This window comes from Coptis chinensis, chromosome 4 (assembly GCF_015680905.1).
Source record: "Coptis chinensis isolate HL-2020 chromosome 4, ASM1568090v1, whole genome shotgun sequence".
Classification (NCBI taxonomy): domain Eukaryota; kingdom Viridiplantae; phylum Streptophyta; class Magnoliopsida; order Ranunculales; family Ranunculaceae; genus Coptis; species Coptis chinensis.
Window position 1 is genome coordinate 60,991,516 of NC_141459.1, and position 23,782 is coordinate 61,015,297.

General features: G+C 37.2%; 2 long non-coding RNA genes and 1 other non-coding gene across 3 annotated transcripts; 2 read left to right on the plus strand and 1 right to left on the minus strand.

Moving 5' to 3' along the window:
- Positions 1-7,139: 7,139 nt before the first annotated feature.
- LOC147504264 (uncharacterized) lies at positions 7,140-8,992 on the plus strand. Its single transcript, XR_015220371.1, has 6 exons — positions 7,140-7,162; positions 7,249-7,314; positions 7,616-7,777; positions 7,963-8,095; positions 8,680-8,813; positions 8,909-8,992. It is a non-coding gene; the product is annotated as an uncharacterized LOC147504264 (long non-coding RNA).
- Positions 8,993-9,078: 86 nt separating this feature from the next.
- Positions 9,079-9,743, plus strand: LOC147504265 (uncharacterized). The gene is made up of 2 exons (XR_015220372.1): positions 9,079-9,197; positions 9,305-9,743. It is a non-coding gene; the product is annotated as an uncharacterized LOC147504265 (long non-coding RNA).
- Positions 9,744-14,532: 4,789 nt separating this feature from the next.
- LOC147504266 (small nucleolar RNA R71) lies at positions 14,533-14,636 on the minus strand. Its single transcript, XR_015194125.1, has one exon. It is a non-coding gene; the product is annotated as a small nucleolar RNA R71 (small nucleolar RNA).
- Between the last annotated feature and the right edge of the window lie 9,146 nt (positions 14,637-23,782).

Genomic DNA, 23,782 nt, shown 5'->3' on the forward strand with positions numbered 1-23,782 from the left:
ATTGATTATGACTTGAATAAAATATGGAGAAGAATAGAGAAGGAATTAGGGGGATTTGATTCCACCTTGATTAATTCTTAATATGCTAGTTTAGATTTGTAGTATTTTTAATCTTTCTGTTTTCACATAAAGGTTAGGTCATTTTATTCATAGCATCTCTACCAACTAATAATTAACATGTGAAACAATTGAAACTCATTCTCATGGTGAATTAACTACCTTCTATGGTGGAATATCTTACTACAAGTATTCTATACTAACACATCAAGTCTTCATCAAAGCTTTAATTAAACCTCTCTAATGGAGGTTTAGCTAAGATTCATTAAACTATCATAATTAAAAGAATAAAAATAAGACATAATGAAGAACTATTTTATTAAAAAATAACTTGGCTTGAATTAATTGTGTCTAGGCTAATAAAACATAAAACTAGGTTTAGACTAAATTAATTAACTAATGGGAGAGAGAGAGAGAACCCTAATTTACAACTAAACTAAAGAGGGGAGTAACTAAGTTTTGTTTAGCCTTAACCCTCTTCATATAGGAGAGAGTTAGGTTTACAATTTCATATGTGGGCGTTGGAGCTATGTTTTAGGCCATTAAATCAAGCCCAAAACCTAATTACTTAAGTCCAAAAAGGGTTTCTCTGCTAGAAATTACTACAATAGTCATTTAGTTCACTTTTACTCCTCTGATTGGATCAAGGCTTAGACCGTTAGAAATTTTTTTCCGAGCCGGTCATTTTGACATATAGTATGTCTAATTCTAAGGTCTAAGTCTAAAGATACGGCCTACGGAAGTTCCATTGACTTTTATGCTCTATTTTTGCCCGCATTGACTTTGATTTTTCAACTTTGACTGGGCTTTAAAAAGGTTTTTTCTCCTTGAATCTTGTCTTTTCCTCATAGAACTTCTTAGAAACCATCCTTTGCTTCTTTCTCTTGCAAAAGTGGTATATTTCTTCACATATTTGACTTCAATACCTGAAATACACAAAAACACGTAAACAGTACTAACTCTTATTTATTATAAATTTAATTGGTCTAAATGTAATATTATTAAGGGGTTAAAACTACAGTTTTGGGCTCTTATCAGTGCACAGACCAAGTTTGAAGTGCCTGGAGCCTTCCCCATATAGCATTTACCATGTTTAAGCAGTACCAAGGTGGGGATACTACTTTGTTAATAATATGCAATGCTAACATCAAGTTAGAGCTCACTTCAACTTTAATAATATTGAGTTGCTTACAATCTTCTAAACCTGCTTTTACTGCTCTAATTTCTTGGTGCTACACTGACTTCTGCAATAAGGCCTTAAACCACTAAGAATTCCCTGGTGGACGAGTTATAGCCTCGTGAGAGTTTTCCAGAGAAGGTACTCATAAACTTCATCTATACTACAACAACTAAGAAATAAAAATTACTATTTTCTTATTTATTCTCAGATATCTATACATCTTACTAGCAATGAATACAGAATAATCAATTCGAAATATAAGCTAATATGTGCATAATAATCAATCATCTATGGATAAACATATATATAATGAACTATGCTATGAAATGCAATAACATGTCCATTTTTGAAACTTTGGAATAGTGTCCTTAAGTAGGTCCTCACAAATATGTCAAGACAAAAACACTCTGATTTTTCTACTCAAGTTTTGCTCACTCCAGTGCGTAGTGGGCACACTTTATCTTACAATCTTAATGACGTACAAGGAAGTCGAAGTCGATCAAACACATCTGCCACTTACTATTATACTAACATATTCCTAATTGAGCTAGAAGTCTTTATTAGGTGATGTTTAAGAATGAAGGAAATGGATATTCAAAAGGATAAGTCTGAGATAATAGAGTCTTCAAAATATGTAACTAGAGAAAACCTTGTTCTTACTTTGATTCTACACTTCGTTTCCATCCTTAGCCATTTTTCTTTTCTTTTCTTTGGATGGAAACTTTCTTGTATTTTCTTATTTGAAGCAACTAACAAATTCTTGGTGTTCCACAGGTCTTTCTCTTTTCTTTTCATCTCTATTCTTAGACTCATTCAAAAATGGGTAGGCTGATTTTTATTTTGTTTTGTCTCTTATAAAAGGGTAAAGGATTTGTAGTTTATGAAAAGGCTAAAGAAAGGCTCAGAGGAATGACTAGCGAAAAATAATTTCATATAGGTTTGAATTTCTTGCTATATCGATCCAAAAAGGGCCTAAATTCTCTTAGGATATGGTATAATGATCAAGCAAGTGGACGTGTGATTTCTCTATTCGGAATTTACTTATCCCTTGTGTCATTACTCAGATATCTCACTCATAAGGCTTTTAGGCTATATTCTCACAAGATTTGTAGAATAAGTACTCTAGCCTAGATTTCATAAACTTACTGCCAATACAAATATAGATGCTCATACAATATATTTATGGAAAGATGTAATGATTATTACCTACATATTAACCTAAGTTTCTAAAAAATATTCTAATTTAAGAGCTAAAGTGAAACTTCTAGACTACTGTCATCATAGAAAAAGAAACAATACCAATATGGGTTAGATAGACTTACCCCCCCATTACTAGTTGCCAATTAGTGTTACTCCCCCATTTGTAAGATCCAACGGTCAGATTTCTTCATCTGAAAAAAAAAAATTCATCTCGTAGCCGTTGGATCTTGCAAATAATATTTTGAAAATGGGGGGTAAATCTAACTAACCATACCAATATTCCTAAGTGGATAGTATAAATACTTTTTATTTATATTTTTATTTTTATTTGTTTACTAAAAAGTAAAGTGCATATTATACATATATATCCTACTCGATGCCAAATTTTTGCAAATGTTTCTTTCTCACCCCCAAACAATCGAACACTTTGTCCACAAAGTGTAAAAAGATAGGAAAGAATTTACCATAGAAACGTGGTAAAAATTGGTAGTACCTAAAACAGAAATATTTTAAATATAATATGATAACATGGAGCACAATTAAACTGTTGCGTACTAACTAACACAAATTCTACTAGATTAAACATGATAGGGAAAAGGTGGCAAAAATATTTGAAATGAAATACCAAAATACGCCACCCCCAAACAAAATTTGAAAACACTTTATAAGTTTGAAAAAATTTGTGGCCTATACTCCATTAAGGTGCTATTTTACAAAAAATTATAAGGGTCTTCTAAAGTCAGATTCCCCTAGACTGTGCACACCCCCAAACAAGTAAGAAACTGTGGTGGTACAAAATGGATGATGTGTTGTCAACTATAAACTAATAGTCGAATAAGTTGGGGGTCTAGCAATAAAAGCATGATACTAAATGTACCCCCAAACAGAATGAAATTGTATAATCACTACTAAAAAACAAGGGTTGTTATCTCGGTTCTAAAATTCGCCTTATCTCGGTTATGCTGATAAGTGAGATAATATGTCCTATAAATGAGATAATATGCCCATAACTTAGGTACTAACTCTGAGTATAAATATGTTATCTCGCCTCTTACTTAACCGAGATAAAATATATGGATTTTACCACTGGTTGTGTGGAACTGATATAATAGGAAATGTTGTTTATCTCACCATTGTGGAACTGATATAATAGGAAATTTAATTTATCTCACATTGAACTGATATAATTGATATTATACCAAATATCTCGGCACTCAAATGATATAATTGCTATTATATCAAATATCTCGGAATAAATTTTTAAAAGAAAACAGAAATCACAAAAAAAGTAGGGACACGCGCGATAGATAAGGAAGTCCCGCTCTATATGACTCTCTCATGACTAGCACGAACTCACGATGGCAACCGCCGTTGTGCTCCCAACTATCTCGCCTCTCCACTCTCTTTTAGTCTATATTGCCCAACTCCACAACAGTTCCACTACCCATTTCAACTCGCACCAACTCAGAAATGATTTCCACTATCCATTTCAACTCCACAGTAGTTCAACAACTCTTCTCTCTCTAATCTAGTAACTACTGACCTACACAATATGAACACATTAGCAAAGGTGTGCATATTTCAACCTATGTATTTCTCGCCAAGATTGACAGATTAGGACTTTCCGATTTGTCCAAGTATTTTATTTTTTCATAGAAATCATGCACACTATATTCATTCAGATTATGAGGCACAGACGTATTGAGAGAGGAGCTTTAACGCTTGCTTTTACAGAAGTTAAATTTCAGATTGACACAGAAACTCATGATCCTCTTGATATTGGTATGTGACTTCAGTATAATGATAAACCACTGAGCTGCATGACTTTATTCTCCCAAACAAATGCATATGATCTATCACAATATTAAAGGAAGCTTGTTGGGATAACAGCAATTTTGCCATCAACAGGCTTGGTATGTAGTGAAATATTGTGTTTCTATCTTTGTCTTATATGCTGATGTTTCTACATGAATGTATTATATTAGAGAGGCAAACCAAATGATTGAGGAGTTTATGTTAGCTGCTAATGTTTCGATTGCCGAAAAAAAATCTTAAAGCATTTTCCTTTATTCTTGATATTAAGGTATATCTCTGGTTTTGAACACCATACTCATGGATGTGGTTACTTGTTTGTTCTTATGTTCCTTCACATCTCTTTTGTTGGAATGGTTCTCTACCATGATGGCCATATACTTCCATGCTCGTAGAGTGTATGGTTTTCATTTTTTGAAGCCACTAATATGTTGCACCTTCAACTAATTATTCTTGCCATGGTGTCATAATTGAGTGGTTTCTTTGTTGTGATAGTTCAAGTTCTATTCTTGACCGGCTACAATGTGTATGGTTAATTGGTTACAATTATGAAGCACCGACACCCGACATGAGCATATTCTAAAAAAGTAGGACGTGGACATTGCAAGGACGCAAATATAAGATAATATTTGAAAATTTATTTTATATTGATGTAAGATTAGATTTTAAGTCTTATCATAATAAAGATTCGTAAACATAATAATTCAACATTCATAAACATAGGACCAATAAAAAGGAGTCATAAAGACATCTCACATAACTATATAAGTCATGTCCGCGTCCAAACTACCCTAGCACGTGGCACACGCATGTTCCGTGTCGGACATGTGTCCAAGCCGCGTTCGACACATGTTCGACATTGACACAGTGGAATTCTAGAGGTGTCCGTGCTTTGGAGGGTTACATTCATGGTTGATCGTCTACACCCAACGTAAAAGTAAAAAAATTTAAGTATAATCCACCAAAGAAAATTTGGTAAAGGAATCTTGATGACAAGCTTGTGGAGTGCTACTCTTATTTCTTATAACCTTTGTGCCTGCTCTTCTTTGGGTTGAGAAACACTCATTTCTATCCATCAAATATGTATTAAATGCCACAGATGGATATAATGGATCATTTCTCCTCGTAATTAGACTCCAAACTGGAGAGGTCCGGACCTCCCAGTCCATACTTGGTCTTCGTGAAAATGCTTGACTATGCAAAGACCAATTGCGCGTATTCTGCTTCTATGAGTGGACTTGAGCTGTTATTAAACATATTAATACTTGTATATCCAATTCAAAGAATGTTAACATATCCTGCTTTTTTCTCTCTGATTGGAGCATCTTCAATAAGTTATTCTTGGTTAAGTAGTAGTGAGACAGGGTGTTGTCTTCTTCTGTTGTAAGCAATGGAGAGATCTAGAATCAGGAGATAATTAGTATGGGTTATTGTCTTCACTTATGCTTCTGTATCACTATAGAGAGGCAGTTTTCTTTTCATGGAGTTGTTGTATATTTTATTATTTTTTAGTTCTTTCTTTATTTCGTGAATATTCTAAGAGTCGTTTCTTCCAATGACTAGTTTCATATCTCAATATATTAAACCAAAGACTGCTGCTTTTAGGTTTAGAAATTTAATATTGCATGAGGTGCATACCCACTTTGCTCAACTTCTTTAGTCAGTTGAATACACAAATCATCAGTGACTGCTTACTTGTGCAGACGCCATCCCATTCCAACGAAAGAGATGCTTGAACCTTTACTACTACGAAAGTCAGCTGCGGTTGGTGCGGATTTGATGTTTCATCTTCAAAAGCTCTGGCTGATTCACTTGATCATGAGGTGGTAAGATCCATTGTTCTATTGCTTGCTGATAGCATTCACATGCTTAAGGGTGGCTTCATGTGTGGTCATGCTATACTTCTTTTATAACATCTGAACTTTGTATATTAAATGAAATAGGTTTTCAATTAAATGGGGAAAGTGTGGTAAATTATAATATTTAGGTTTTGTTCATTTCTAGATATATATTTTTTAATTAAAAGGATTTACTTGAGTAGTAAAAATCTATGGCAGGGTGATGATCCATACTTTAATAAGATGATCCATTATCTTCGGGCGACTAGGTGCATGCCACAGGTAACATTACTGGCTTATGAACTACTGTGTGTATTATATGTATAATTCTACATGACTAAGCTGATATTTTATACTTCTAGGCAGTTTACTTTTGTAGTTGAGATCTCATGCCTCCAGAATTTCACCATTATGGTCTTGCATCACCTCTCTATACCCATTTTACTTCCCTATAAGGAGATATCACGCGGAAATAGGAGTTATTTTCTCTTTGAGAACTCCTCTCCCTTTTAACACATGTGTCTTACTTTACTTAAATTTAACAAGTAATCTTGGTACTTTATATATATTCCTACAGATGTCATTGTGCACGTGTCGCTTGCAGACTTTGGGAATCTACAAGCTTCCACCAATATTTCAAGACAGGACTCCAACTAACCATTTCGACAAGAAGAATCTTTTTATGCTATGCTACTTACATAAATGGACAAAAGAAAATTATAGCTAGTTGGAACATTACTTGTAATTCCATTTCTTTTATAGTATTAAGATGAAGACAAAACTTTGATTGATGAGATGTGTTAATTTACGATGTCTTTGTTCTTTGACTCTTGACTCTTGAATGTTCTTTCTTACTGATCGAAGAGATATTATGTTTTCTTAGTTTTACAGCTAATCTCTCGCAGGGTCCATTCTTTGTATTTTCATAAAGAAGCTAGTTATTTGCAAATTTTATTTTGTGATTCAATTTGGTGTGGTTATCTATTTTCAGATTTGAATTATAGGCATAGAAATGCCCAAATGGCTAGTCGGGCCTCAGTTGAGCTGCATACACACTCATTTACTTTAGGAAAAGGTACCCCCCTCCCTAACACACACACACCACCACCACCACTCTCTCTCTCTCTCTCTCTCGTTCATAGCAGCTATTTTTTCATCCAGACCAACAGACACTGAAGCAAGAATAGTAAAGATAAGAGCCAATGGTTTTATTGTCTTTGTGCCCAAGTAAGCTATCTAATTTTTGCCTCTCTTGGTTTTCTTTTTCTCATTGAATTGTTGTCTGTGAACTGTGGCGCAGAATAAGTCCATCCCACAATCATTTTATTTCACAATTCACATCATCATTTATGGATACTTTGTATTATTGGGTGTAATTGTTTTTCCAGAATCATCTCAGTAAACCTACTTTTAAAAATGAAATAAAAATGAGAATAGTTAAAGTTATAGCTCCCAACTAGTTTTCTATTTTTTCGTCTCTTTGTAGAAATCAAAAGTGGTTTTACGGATTCTTTTGCCATTTTTTCAGGTATGGTATTGAAGGCCCTGTGTACTTAACACCTAGAGGAGAAAAAGGAGGGGACTGGTTCGTAGACAAGGAGCATCAGAAGGTCAAGAAGATGGATGGAAGCATCAGTTACAGATGGTTAGAATTCACATGGAGGTTGTGGAACCCCAGCCGGCGATTGAGGTACTCTCCTCTCTCTAATAATTCACTTATGCTTCACTTAACTACTAACAAGTAACCTCTACTGATATATATCCAAAAAGAAAAGAGGTCTAGTCTCTTCATGGGATAACGTTCTGCTTCTTCTAATCACTCATTGAAACATTTTCATTACATCTTTTGAATTATACTGAAAATGCAAGTGCTAGCTTGCAACTCTTTTTTACATATTCAGCAGCTCCCTAGACAGTTGAGTCGGAGAGAAGTGTTCTTGGATGGAGTTTCTTCATTTTGTTCTCACAAAGACACCAATGTTTACCATCAACTCATCTATGTTCAAAGGTTAGTTTTTGCTTTCTAGTTTCTTCAATATTCTATGTTCCTTTCCAGCTATCTTGGTATTAAGCTATATTCACCAATGTTTCACTTGTACTTTTGATGTAGTGGTTGTTTTTATTTTGTTATTAGGAAGACTTATTTGGACTTGATGCCCTGCTGATTTTTGTAAAAATGTGAATTAACTTCACACAAGTCTATTGATCATATGTCATGTACATAAGTATGTATGTTTAGTGCCTGTATATCGGCACGAGATTTGTCTACAAGGTTTTTAGTTTTCACCAAGTGAATGTATAGTTCATATGTCCTTTCCACTTTGCTGTAGATCGACAATTAATTGTCCTTAAGAATTCATTTATGCCTATAATGACTTCTAGGCCGGTCAGGGAACATAGTGAAGATGTACATGAGTGGGGTTTTAGCACAAACCTCACTCATGTTGTACCATATTATATATATGTCCTTTCCTTAAATGTTGATAAAAAATATTCAAATAAAAAAAGTGTTGGCTTTTTATTAGATTGGATTATGATATGTCATCTTTAGTACCATTAATTTATGTGTTCTATTTATCGGGTTGCTTCTAGGGGACGTCACTTGTTTGGCCACTGTTCCAATTCATATGAAAGTAGAAGCACATTTCTTCGTCAAGGAGGACGACATCATTGCCAAAATTTCTCTTGCAGAGATGATATTTAACGAGGTCGATCCTTCATTGGAGGTGTGTAGGGAGTCTTTTCTGCAATTCCTATCTCTATTATATTTATTTTAAATGCACAAAAGCGTCTATTAATTGACAACATTCTTTGCTCTTAGGTTCAGTGCTTTAAGAAAGATGGAGATTCTATAAGTAAATGGACACAGTTTGCCAAAGTTTCTGGTAAGGTCACTGCTGCAACATTTTTATACTTGTTCAACCCATCCTTTTTTTGCCCTTCTTCTTTTGTTTATATTCTCTCTTATTGTGTGGTTTTATTGCTTAGAATTAACTTCTAAGCAATGTGAGGACCCTACATCTATACTACCAGAGCTTCATTGGGGTGAGATAGCTTTCAGTGACACACATAGTAATTATGTCCTTGAGCAATCAAATAATTCTGTTCAGGTAGGGGCCTCCACTAAAGATGCACCTCAAGTTGAGTCCTCGGTTGCCAAGCGTGGAGATATTCTTATTGACATCAATAACCCGATTCCCTCGGGATTTCCTGTCAGATATATTTTCAAAGGAAAGATTGACTGAAGAGTCCTCTAGCATAAGTCCGTTGTACAGTGATGGAACTGGATTGAGCATAAACATTGGTCATTCTTTCAGAAGTTAGCATTGGATGAGTTTGTTAGAAATGATGTTTCTCTTATGGATCAGGACCATCTTGGATATTCGTCTCCACTTACTAAGTTGACGAAGAGAGTCTTGGAGCCTATAATTTTTCACAGCTGACAACCGACGTGAATACTTTGGGACCTGTGGATTCTCAAATTTTTTTTGAGTAGGAAATTCAACAGGAACCATCTATAAAGAGGAAATTTAGTAAGAACCATCTGTCTCCTTTCATGAATATATAGAGAAAGGTTAAAAAAATGTCTTATTATAGTTCGAAGAATAGTAGTTGATACAATATTTGAGTTTCTATATATAATTTATTGATCACTAGTACTCTTTGAAAGTTAAGTTCATGTTTGATATTGTTCTTTCTTATCTTAATGAAATAAGTTCTTCAAAGAATTTACTTATGTTGGGTTGCTTTTGTTAATTGGTGTTGATGTTTATGAATATGAAAGGGAATGTGGTGATTTGGGACAGGTTTTTATTTGTTGGTTAATTGTCATGAGTAATACCAACAAAAAATGACAAAGGGTGAGATAAAAAGTTGTCCAACAATCTCCCTTTCCAAAAGAATTTATCACGGTTATTTTTTGATATTATCTCAGTTTCAATAAAAAAAACATCTCAGTTTTCTTCTATACTAATTGGTTTCAATCAACAATTCATTTCGGTTTTATTATATATAATATCAGTTTTATTTAGAAAACCGAGATAATATATTTAGATAAGATCTCAGAATTATGAGATAATTTAATAGTTTATTATCTCGGTTTTATAGAACTCTATTATCTCAGTAGATGTTACCTCGGTTATTTTTTCCTAGAAAACCGAGGTAAAAACTCTAACATCTCACTTTTTAGCTGAGCTTATAAACCCTTTTTTTAGAATGAATAAAAACTTATGCAGAACATTATATTGTACCTGTTTTAAAGAGTTAGAATGACCCAAAAGATGAATTAGTGATACTTTAGGGGAGAAAGGAATGGAGTATGGATCTTGATGTTTTCCATGAGGCTCAGATGAGGAAAAATAAGACAAACTAGGTTTCTCACTACACTCGGTCAAAGCTTGGCTCTCAACTATAGGAATGGTGTACTCATGAGATAGTGTGCTAGGCAAAAACTCTTCACCGTGAAGGTTGAAAAAATTATAGAGGGTCTCTGAGGCAATAGGCTCAAGTGCAAATTCGAGGTTCCTCTGAAATGGTGGGTGAATAGATGGCTTAGTTGCGGTAGATGGTTGGATTTTAAGAGGTCGTAACTCAGGTGGATGGTGGTCAATTGGCGGTTCATCAGTTGGTGGATCCTCACATGCTCTTAATAAATCATAGAATTATTCATCTAACTTAGCTGAACCCATAAAGTTGTGGTTTGTAGCTTTATCTTTAAGAAATTCATCTATTTCTTCCATTGTTATTTCCTCAGCTGCCAAACTAAATTGAGATTTACATTGCGATAAAGAAGTTACTTCATTTAATTCCTGCACATGACCTTGTTCATGCCTTAGATTAGAATTGTTTATTTCTATTTCCTCACTCTCATCCTCTAAAACAATATAAGTTTTCTCAATGACATCATGGTCATCCGACACAAGTCCTAAAGAGTCGTCTTCAAGAATTTCCTCATCCAAGTAGTGTGTGAAGTTAATATAATGGTTAATGGGAGGGTCATGGGAAGGTAATGGTTCATGAAATTCAGGGTAGGTCTTAACTAGGTTGAATATTTTGGTTATGGTAATAGGTTGTTCTACTTGTGTGTCGATCTCTGGCAAGGTTGAAAGTTCTGTGTTAGGTGAGGGGATCATGGAAATCATTTGAAATTTTTACAAAGGCGGGCGCGCTCAGAATATAGGTAGAATAGGGTGCAAATGCACTTCAAAAAATTTGAAATTTTTACAGTAATTTGCTAAGATAACTAGTAAGTTGCCTGTAAAATTTCGGAATAATTGGAGTTATGAAAGTCCTTCTACTGCCCTGCAAATTTTGTGAAATAGTTTTTGGACACAATACAAACAACCGAATGATTAACCAATCAAAACAGAGCTAAAAATCGCCAAAATTTTATTGGAGACTCCTTACAGATCATGTGTATTCCTGTAAAAAAGTTAGAGAAATTGGAGTTCTACAAACTCTTCTTATTGGCTGTTGTTCCAGAAATTAAGTATTGGAAAACTGCAGAAACACACTGGAAACAATCCACTAGTTAGGTGGTCAAAACAAATAAAAAACTCTTCACATTTTTAGTGCAAACTCCTAACTTATAAAAGATACTCCTGTAAAAAGTTTAGAATTTTTGGAACTGCCTAAGTAACCCTACTCATCTGGTTTTCCATAAACTTACGGTGTAAAAAATGAAATATAGCAGTGTAAATATAGTAATAGTTCACTAGGTAAACCAACTAGGAAAAATCCAAAATAATTCCAATAAATCAACAACACCTTAAAGATTATGCCTGAAAAATATTAGAATTTTCATAAATTTAAAAATACCTTTACCGTAATATTCTTCACTGTGAGTCCATGATAAGAGCCCAAAACTGTAGTTTTAACCCCTTAGCAGTCATACTTTTAGACCAATTATGTGAGTAATAAGTAAGAGTTAAGACTGATTACGTGTTTTTATGTATTTCAGGCTTCAAAGTCAATTATGTGCAGGAATGTGCCACTTTGATGAGATAAAGGAGCAATGGTTGGTTACTAAGGAGTTCGGTGATTAAAGGCCAAGATTCAAGAAGACCAAGCCTTTGTAAAGCCTGGTCAAAAGATGAAAAGTCAAAGTCCACGCAGGCAGAAACTGGATCGTGCACAAAGTCAACAGAACTTCCGAAGACCATATCTTTAGACTCAGACCTCGGAATTGGGCCTACCTTATGTCAAAACGACCGGCTCGGAAAGAGCTTTCCAATGGTCCAAGCCTTGACCCAATCAGAGGAGCAGAAGTGGACGAAAAGTCTGTTGAAGCGAACTGCAGCTGAAGAGGCCTTTTTTTGATCGAAGAATTGGGTTTTGGGCACGATTCTCGGCCCAAAACATGGCTCCAAGCCCATGCACGATTTTTGGATCTGGATGTATAAAACAAAAGCTTAGCTCTTTGTTAATGGTAGCTAGTTAGACCTAAATTAATATATAGAATTCTAGATCTAGTTTTATTAATTAATTAAGTGTTAGTTCCATTTCAATTCCTGTTTTAGATTAAATTCTTGAATCATTGTTCTTGATTGATTAGATAAATAAAATAGTTAGTTTGTTAATTTCGATTTTGTCATTTCCATTCTAGATCTAATTTCAATTCTTGTTCTTATTTCATTCCAAACCATTAAATTAGATTCATTATTGTTTAATTAAGTAAATCAACATTTCTTACATTATGTTTAGTTTAAATTCAATGGGAAATGTTAGTTTGATGAATCAAGGCTAAAACCTCCATTAGAGGGGTTGATGAAGCTTTGATGAAAACTTAGTGGTTAGTATAGAATTGGTTGTAGAATCTATTCCACTCTAGAAGGTCGGTGTTTTAGCCATGAGAATGGGTGGGCGACCTCACATGCTAGTTAGTATCCGTAGGAATGCCATGAACACTAGGGATTTGAACTCGAAATTCTCGCCGTAAGAACGTGAGAATTGAGATACAACATTCTACGCTAGGTCGTTAAGTTGGATTCGAGGTGGATTCAATTCCCCTCTAATTTATTTATCTAGATTCAAACAATCGTATTTCCGTAGCTTCGTAGATTAACTTACGGTTATATTTTATCTTGTTATTTATTATATCTAGTTATTTAAAATAACGCGTCTTGTTAGCATAACATTTCGTAAAGCTCTCATTGACTTAAGACTGATTTCTTAGATTTAGAAGACAATCCATGCTAGGGAACTAGGAGTGGAACGAACTTCCTACTCCACTTAGTGCAATTCGCATCGAGAGTAGAAGCTTTGATAATTGAGACTATTAGATCCAGTTTTAGTTTACTTACGTTTTGAATTCATCGTTCATTTCGTAGGTAAACTATACATTTAACAGTTATCAAATGGCGCCGCTGCCATCTTAGTTGCACTTTAGTATTGTTTTCCTTGTAGAAGTATTCATTTTTAAGTCCCATTAAACCCACCCACCCTTGTTTGTTTCATACTGTGGTTGCCCATTTCAGCGTTGACAAATTCCGCGATAAAATACCGGAAGGCCAAGGCCAAAGGAGAGACCAGCTAAAGTTACTGGAATTTCGTCTACCACTCGAAGCCAGCGCATACCAAGCGACCAGCTCAAACACTGTAATTCGAATTTACACTGAGCGCGACCCGCCCCCATTTGGAGCGCGACCCGCGCTAAAAACACTGTAATTTGACAATTACTCGGGGCGAACCGCGCTTCTATCTGAAGCGACCGACCAATGTTAAAATTTCCGTTTCCACGAGTTTGATTCGAACTTTGATCTTTCATATTTTTCAGTGTTCTAACCTGCTATATATATACTCGAACAAGCGTAAACAAGACGCTATTCATAAAGCGAAGCAAGGGCCTTGTCGGTATTCCTTTCTTCCATACCTCGCATTTCCGGTTAGAGGTTTTCTACTAGTATATCAGAATTGTTTAGAGTGTTGCATGTTTAGTTAAGCTCAACTTAGTCTTGCATGAGATTAAGGTCTGGTCGAACAAAAACAACGAACGTAATTACACGGCAACAAACAAGTCTATCTAGTACACCACCCACGACACCTCTAACTACTATCACACACACCATACCTGACATAATGGCTGAAGAAAGAGAGACTCCTCTCTCCGACTTTTACAAAGCCTTGAGCGATAGCCCTAAATCGTGCATCGTTCTAGCAGACCCGATTGGGGATTTTTTCGAATCCCCAAACATATTTAATTTGTTACCCGTTTTCATGGGTTAGACCATGAAAAACCTTATCGCATCGTAGGATTGAACAAGTCCTTACAACATTCCATCATCCTACGGTAGGTGCGGAACAAATTAAACTGAGGGTATTCCCTTTCACATTAGCCGATAAGGCGGCGTCTTGGTTAACTGCCCAAGCGCCTAATTCTGTGGACTCGTGGGCTAAACTTGTTCAGCTGTTTATGGAACATTTTACCCACCCCTAAAGACGGATGAGATGCTTTCCAAGATTCATTTTTTCCGACAGAATCCTCATGAATCATTTTCTGAGGCATGGAATCGTTTCACCGATCTCCTTATAGAGTGTCCACATCATAACTTAGCTAAAGACACGTTAGTTTGTGCCTTTTCAAAGGTCTTCTACACCACCATAAAGAAGTCCTTGACATAATGAATGGGGTAGTTTCCTAAGTAAAGGAGCCTCGGAGGCTTACAAATTTTAGAAGACCAAACTAAATGAAATAATAATTGGGGGTAGTGATGATATCCCCACGGCTAGTTCTTCTTCAACAAACAAGGCACGGTATGTTTGAGAAGAAAACCGATCCAGAACTTAAAAATCTAATCGAATCTCTAACTAAAAAAGTAGAGGCTATTTCTGCTCAACAAAAGCCTATCCCCGTCATGAATGTAAACTCCAACCCATGTAATTTCTGTTTGAGTCCAGAGCACCCTGACGATTATTGTCCTCTAGCTTATGAACAACAACCACCAGAACAAGATAATGTTTACTCTATTAATAACTATCCTATTCCTAACGCCCCTTGGAGACAACATCCCAACTTCAGTTGGAGAAATAATCAACAAGTAACACCTCCAGGGTATAATAATCAAAACGTTAGGCAAGCAAACAATTATAACCAAGCTCCACCTAGGCAAGGACAAGGTCAAGGGAATTATAATAATTATAACAACCAAGCGCAACCACGACAAGGTCAAGCACAAGGTCAGAATAATTATAATAATTATAATACCAATAGAGGTATCGTTCGGTTAATAATAATAACTATCACAACCCACCCATAAATAATCAACGAGAGATAGTTCGGTCGCACCACCCGTGACTACTACACCTACACAACCGGATCGTGATCGGCGCTTTATACAAGTTACCCAACAACTTTTCCGGACAATGACTCAATCAAACCAAACAGATTTTACAATCCATAAATCGGGCATACAACAGCTTAGCCCAAGCTTAAAAGCCCAACCAAAAGCGTGTTTCGGGACAAAGCGATACCAAACCCTAAACCAAAAACACAGCCTTTGAGGTAAACGGTAATTCTAGTACGGAAACTACAATTGTAGGTGACCTAAATGCCATCACCACTCTCCGTTCTAGAAGAGTGGTTGATAACAAAGTAACTTCCTATATAGTTACCCCATCGATTACTCCTACACCGGATATCGAACTAGATACCACAATAGAAACCGAGGAGCCTACCACCGGTAGAGGTACCGGTTAAATCACAACCAAAGAAACCGAAAGCCAAGGTTACCGCGACAAGTAGAGCCATATCACGAAATATAGAGCGAAAACCACCGTTCCAAAAAATTAGCCATGCTAACCGGGGATACAAACTTTGAGGAAATTAGGAACGCGTTTTCAAGAATCTAACGATAAACCTTCCTTTTCTCGAAGCTATTAAAAAGCTACCTAACCACGCTAAGTTTCTTAAAGAGTTGTGCACTACTAGGCGTAAGACCAACATACCTAAAGGCGCGCTTTTAACCGAAACGGTTCCCTAACTTTATCCGAAAATAATGGAATTGTTAAGTACAAGGACCCCGGTCGCCCTACTATAAAATGCACCTTAGGAGATTCCCACACGACGACCGCCTTTATTAGACACGGTGGCGAAGTGTTAACTTACTCCCCGTATTACTTGTATAAACAAATAGGTCTACAGAAATGCAACCTACAAAAATAACGCGTTGCAATTAGCGGACGGGTCAATTAAGTATCCTAAAGGTGTCGTGGAAAACGGTGCTTGTTAAGGTTCGAGATTTCTACTATCCCGCTGATTTTGTTATCCTCGATCTGAAAGTCGCTAATGACTCTGTACCGATCATTTTAGGGCGTCCCTTCTTGGCAACCGCCAATGCGCTTTTTATAAATTTTCGCGATGGAAAGATGTCCTTATCTTTTGGCCATCTTTCTGTTGAGGTAAATGTTTTAAAATGATGAAACAGATTACGGATTCGATGCGTAGATGGGGAGGTTAGCATGATCGAGTTTAGCTCAAGATTATTTTAACAACACGCTTCCTGAAAACAATATGTACAAATTCCTTTCTTTTGGAACTTCAGATTTTGTAAATGACTCCTACTTAGAGGAAGTCAACACCATCCCGAGTCCACACTAATTGTAGACCCGGTCGGTTGCTCCATATCTTACGATACGAAGACTTGCTACCTAAGCAAGTCTTCATTACGCAAGATAAGGACACTTATGAAACATCAATGGACATTCCGTCCACACGGTCTTAAACCTCTTCCCGGAGTTAAAATATATTCAACTTGATCCGGATGGTAGTCACCCGATAATTATATCTTCTCTCGTTAACTAAGGATGAAGAGACATGTTTAATAAGGGTGATTAGGGAACATCGGTCTGCGATTGGTTGGTCCCTAGCCGACATTAAGGGAATTGACCCTAATGTTTGCACTCATCGTATCCATTTGGAGGATAACGCCAAGACTTCTCGCTAACCTCGGCGTCGGCGCTTGAACCTTGCCATGAAAGAGGTGGTTAGGGAAGAAGTCTTGCGATTACTTCGACGCTGGTATTATATACCCAATCTCCGATAGCGAATGGGTAAGTCCCATTCATGTAGTTCCTAAGAAATCGGGAGTTACCATGGTGCGTAACGGGAAGGGTGACTATGTTGTCACTCGAGGTCCCATGAAATGGAGAATCAGATTGATTACGACGATTAAATGCTATGACAAGAAAGGATCACTTTCCCTTACCATTTATAGATCGATGCTAGAACGCGTCTAGCTGGTCATGCCTTTTATTGTTTTCTCGATGGCTACTCGCTATTTTCAGATTATTATTGATATTGATGACCAAGAAAAGACAACCTTCACATGTCCCTTCGAACATATGCCTATAATCGAATGCCTTTTGGCCTTTGTAATGCCCCCGTACCTTCCAAATGTGATGTATGCTTCATATATTTAGTGACATGGTAGAAATGCTTTATGGAAGTGTTCATGGATGATTTTTCTATCTATGGAGACTCCTTTACTGAGAATGCTTGTCTAACCTTGTCTAAGGTCTTGACACGGTGTGAAGAAAAGAGCCTCATTTTAAATTGGGAAAAGTGTCATTTCATGGTCAAAAGGGCATAGTACTAGGTCATATTGTATCTAGTGATGGCATCAAGTAGATAAAGCCAAACTAGATAAGATAGCGACCACTACCTAAACCACGGACTGTCCGGTGAGATTAGAGCCTTTCTAGGCCATGCCAGGGGTTTTATAGGCGTTTCATTAAAGATTTTTCGAAAATAGCTAGGCCTTTAACTAACCTGCTTTTGAAGGATGCAATCTTTGATTTTAATTTTAACTGTAAACAGGCTTTTGAAACCTTAAAAGCCCCCTAACCACGCACCTATTATACAGACCTCCTCGATTGGTCTAAACCTTTCGAACTCATGTGTGATGCTAGTGACTATGCGGTTGGTGCCGTCTTGGGGACGTAAACTAGATAATAAGTCCACTTGTTATTTATTATGCTAGTAAAACATTAAACGACGCCAACGGAATTATACAACTACTAAAAAAGAATTCTTAGCTGTCATTTATGCTTTAGATAAATTTAGTCCTTATTTGGTTTGTTCTAAAACTTTAGTTTACACGGACCACGCAGCCTTTGGTAATTACCTTCTTGCAAAGAAGGATGCTAAGCGAGATTAATCCGATGGATTCTTCTCCCGCAAGAGTTCACATTAGAAATAAAGGACAAAAAGAGGGGTCGAAAACGTGGTTGCCGACCACTTATCTAGACTTACAAATGACGATAGTAGTGATTTCGAGTCCATACCGGGACTCTTTTCCCCGATGAGCATTTGTATGCTATTTTTTCATCACCATGGTATGCGGACATCGTAAATTATTTAGCGGCTGATGTTATGCCTTATAATTGGACAAGAAATGAACGTAAGAAGTTCTTGGCCAGAGTCAAGTTATACTACTGGGATGAGCCCTACCTTTTTAAGTATTGTGCGGATCAGATTATTCGTCGTTGCATTCCCAGTGGGAATATAATGAAGTTCTATCGTTCTGCCATGACAAAGAGTGTGGTGGCCACTTTAGTGGAATGAAAACAGCCGCTAAAGTTCTTCAATGTGGATTTTATTGGCCTACCCTTTTTAAGGATGCCCAAGTGCATTGCAAGACGTGTATTCGTTGCCAACAACTTGGGCGAATCACGAAGCGTAATATGATGCCATTAAATCCAATCTTGATAGTAGAAATTTTTGATGTTTGGGGTATTGATTTCATGGGCCCTTTCCCTCGGTTTCCCACGGTTATATTTATATTCTAGTTGCCGTGGACTACGGTCTAAATGGATAGAGGCCCTAGCTTGCCGTAGCAATGACCATAAGACCGTGGTATTTTTATTAAAGAATATATTTTCTGTCGGTTTGGCATTCCTAAAGCCATCATTAGTGATGGTGGAACACATTTTTGCAAATGAGTTGTTGCATCCCTAGTGAAAAAGTATGGAGTTACACACAAAGTAGCAACTCCTTATCATCCACAAACTAGCGGCCAAGTAGAAGTTTCTAATAGGGAAATCAAAAGATTTTAGAAACAACAAGAAACCCCGATAGGAAAGATCGGTCGGCGTCTATCGGATGCCTTATGGGGCGATAGAACTGCTTTCAAAACTCCTATAGGTATGTCTCCCTTTAGACTTGTATTTGGGAAACCATGTCATTTGCCCGTTGAATTAGAGCACCGTGCTCGTGGGCTATAAAAAGCCTTAACTTCAATATTGATGAGGCGGTGTCAAACGCAAAGTTACAATTAAATGAGCTTGAAGAAATCCGTGGCGATTCTTACGATCTCGAAGGATTATAAAGCTAACATGAAACGTGTTCATGATAAGCATATCTTGCGCAAAAGAGTTTGTGGTCGGACAAAAGGTTTTGCTTTACAACTCCCCGTCTACATATTTTCCTGGGAAACTAAAACCCGTTGGTGCGGTCCTTTTCGTTCTTCAAGTCACCCCTTACGGGCAATTACCTTGGTAAATCCCAAGGACAACAAGTACCTTTCAAGTTAACGGTCAACGATTAAAACATTTTCACGAACTTCCGTCCCGATATAGAGGAAGTCCTTTTACAGGACCCTATATATGAGGAATGACCCTTGTCATTGGTGTACTTCCTTTCACTTCCATTTAATGGTAAGTGCACCATTAAGGTAACCGGGCCCTCCCTATGGAGTGTGTGGCTGTAAGTACCGGATCCTAAGTCCACGGTTCACATATTTCACGTTTTCCACTCTTGCATGTTTTCTCGGATTTTTGAGTCATGTTTCTCTATGGTGTGAATTATGTCTTTATTTGCTTAATGTTTTTGCTTATTAAAAAAAAAAAAATAATAATAATAATAATAATTGTTTTCATTTTTAGATATAGATATATATATCTAAACCCATAGAACTAGCAATCCAACAAGTCTTGGGAATCTGACTTTAAACGACCCATGTTAAAACAAATTTTGTGTTTAAAAATTTGTTTGGGGGTGGGAACTCAGTCTTTCCATCCGGATTGCTCGAACTTTCTATTTGTGTTGCTTAGGTCCATTAGTATAGTTCATTGGGGTTGACGTCATCTAATTTAGTGTTCATTTGTTCGCATAACTTACGTCATGCACGCACTTTGAGGCGTTTTCCACTATCTTATATGTCACCCACGATCGGAATAGAGTAGTTTATGGATCATTGGATTATATCTCCTGATCATTTCCATATCTCATTCGCAAAAATCAGACCGATAACGAAGCGGGAAATTTAGTTTGAAGTTGCGCTAAAAATCGACGAAAGTCGAAAAATCGAATTGGGCTTTGGGCTCAACTTCACTTCCTACCAGCCATCCATCCTCCAAAACAGAATCGCGACTTCATCTTCTCCAACCGCCTTTCACTAATTCAAATTAAACCCTAGCAACCAAAAATAAAAAAAAAATAAATAAAGAAATAAAAATAAAAATAGAATACATCAAAATAGAAAGACCACCCACGCCCTTTGTGAAACACCAACACAATCTCCAACCGTTTCCACCAAGAAAACACCCCCAATTCAAGTTTTCAAACCTGCCACCGTAACCACCCACATGCCCACCACCGCCATTGTTTCTCGTTGTTTTTATCAAACTCACCTCCCCACGGGCTACAAAACCATTAGTTATCTAAGAAACTTCAATGGCGCTTACGACGAAAGAATGTTGCCGAGCACGCACGTTTAAGGCCGACCATTTTGCACCATTTTACGGCGCCAATATGATTAAGAGGGATTGGAACAGACCGTGGTATTCGACGGATGAGTTCTATCACTATGATTTGGTAGAACGGTTTTATAAGAAACGAGAATTGGGGAAATAGGATTTTCATTAGGATAGTAGGAACGAGGAGGGAAGTAACGAGACGATTGTTGGTGAGCTATTAGGAATCACGCTGTACCAACCTAGATCGACCATTCGGGGAATCCCAAAGATATCTTTGCAGTTCCTGTTTTGATGAAAGATACGGTCATAGAGGGTGAATACAATCTGATATCTCATTGCGTTAGCCGGACGACCACGAGAACCAATCAACCGGGCAGTAGCTCGGTGGATTGGTAGGAACGCCCTCGGAAAGACAAAGTCGTGACATCGGACTTCAGTGTCTCTGCACGTTCTCTGGATTTTGCAAACGAATGAGTGTAATTTCTGCATCCTCGATTTAATTTTGAATGTGATTAGAGGAGTGGGAAAGAGCATGGCGCCTCTTCCCGTATTGATCACTAAGATTATGCTCTCATTTAGATCTGTCGCTAAATCTGCTCCTATTAAGATCAAATTGCATTCTAATGCAAGTATTTATAAGGAATGCATCCAAGAGTCTGAGAGGCATGAGCGTCGTCGCCGCAGGCCAGATGGCTCAAGCCATTCTTCACCACAGAACCAGTCTCCATCTCCGGGACCATCTTCTTCACACTCCTAGGTGTTCACCATCGATTGGTCCTGTTATTTCATTGTTTTTATTTTTTATTGTTTTGTTAGTGGAATTTTATTTCAGTAGTTAGATTGGAATATTAAGTTGTTTGTTTTCGATTGCTTGGATTTCATATTATTTTAATATAATTTATTTTGATCATCTTTAAGAAAAGTTGTCTTGGAGTCAAAGTTGAAAATTAGGCCGATATCGGCATATCTATGATTTTTTGTAGTGGTAGCATGATATGTAGTAGAGTTTAGAAGTTACTATTCTAAACCAAGTTTAAAAGATACCGGGGTTGTTAGGAAATCAAAACTATGGTTAGTTTCCGTTTTGGGTTTGGCAGTTTTCTATTTCGGAAATTGCCTTAAAACAATTTGGCAACTTGTCGATTCGCTTTGGAAACCCGTAACCTATTTAAACTTCCATCAATCTACACTCACAACCCATACTACACCCCACAATCATCTCTCACCTTTCACTCCAAGCTTTTTCGCTTGTTTTTCTTGTAAACACTGTTTTACGCACTTTACGAAGCCCAGCCAAGCTTCGGTAAAGCGCGCTGCGCCTATACACTTCCATAAATTTTTTTTTTGTCGAGCGCCGCCAAGCAAGCAGAGCGCGACTTCGCCCTAAAACACCAGTAAATCGAAAAATCTCGAGCTGGCAAGCCAAGCAAGCGCGCGACCCACTCAAAACATCGTAATTCCAAAACCTAAGAGCGACTTTCGCTTCTATAATGCGCCAGCGCCTCCTTCCGTAAGCACAGGAAATTCCGATTTTCTTAGGTTTCTTCCAGGTTTTCGCAGCTGTTCTACAGAGTAGTTTTGAGATGACACCTCCTATAGTGATTCCTGAACAGTCATTTGAAGACTTGATGGGAACCGATACCTATGGAGCATCGTTCCGCGAGCGGATCGTGCAGTTAGGATGGCGGCATCTTCTGGTGAGTGATGACGATTCTTTTTCACCTAAGCTAACTGAATTCTTCTATAATAATATTACTTTTTATTGTACCCAAGAAGGAGAACAAAAATTTTCCCTTGCTATTGATGGCACGACTATGAAATTCAGTAAGCAATTGATAGCTTTGGTTTCGGGGTTGCCATTACCTGACCCTATGCACACATGGGGATATATGACAGATAACTCATACCTATATGAATATGCCTATTTCCATGAGTATTATGGGGGAGGGGTGTTTCGTATCATGGACCAAGACCAATATAACATCGCCTACGGTAGCCTATCGAATGTAGGCACAACCATGTTGTTCATCATGATGAACATTCTCTAGGAACGGCAGTTTACTACCGCCAATAATATCGGCCGGTGACGTTTTCCTTGCTTTAGGCGGGACGCCGTCGGTATGACATTCCCCGAAGTTTTAGTTGCTACTCTGAGCGAGGCCATACCTTGAGGCATAAGTACCTTCTTATGCCTGTCTTGGTTTGCCGCATTATACGGCGCTTGCCTACCCATATTCTCGTACCGCGATTACCGAGATTGGGAAAGGGTCGAAACCATGAGACCCACCAATCGTGTGGTAGATCATTCCGAGCCATGACTTGGCGGGATGGCGTGTGCAACCACATTTGGTTGCCCCTTACACCCCATCGGACCAAGTAACACTAGAGAGGTTAGCACTAGTTGATGATACACGCCGGAGGCGTGGCAAGTTGTTATGGCATGGCGGGGATCTTAAAGAACCTCATATAGAAGAGGAGGATGACGAGTAAATCTTTGGGGTGCGGGTAAGTTTTAGTTAAGTTAGTGTCCGTTTATGTCCCAAGCAATTTAATTACATTAACCCCATAATGGGTGGAACTCTTATAGAGTTCGTCGGTTTTATTACTATATTTGTATGTTTTAACTTTGTTTTGCAGATGTTCCTGAATTTCACGCGCTTCAATGGTATTTTTCCTACCCTCTTTATTTAAATGCTTTGAGGACAATTCTTGTTTGGGGGCATAGAAACACGTGTAATTAAGACATCTGTTAGGATATAGATATGTATAATATGCACTTGTTTTCTAGTTAAAATTTCAAAAATTCAAAAATATAAATAAAAAAGTATGCTATACACTTAGGAATATTGGTATTGTTTTCTTTCTCTATGCTCTTAACAATTTAGAAGTCTCACATAGCTTTTGCATCAGAATAATTGTTAGAAACTTAGGTTAATATGTAGGTAATAATCTTTGCATCTATCTATAAATATATTACATGAGTATCTATGATTGTTAGCAGTAA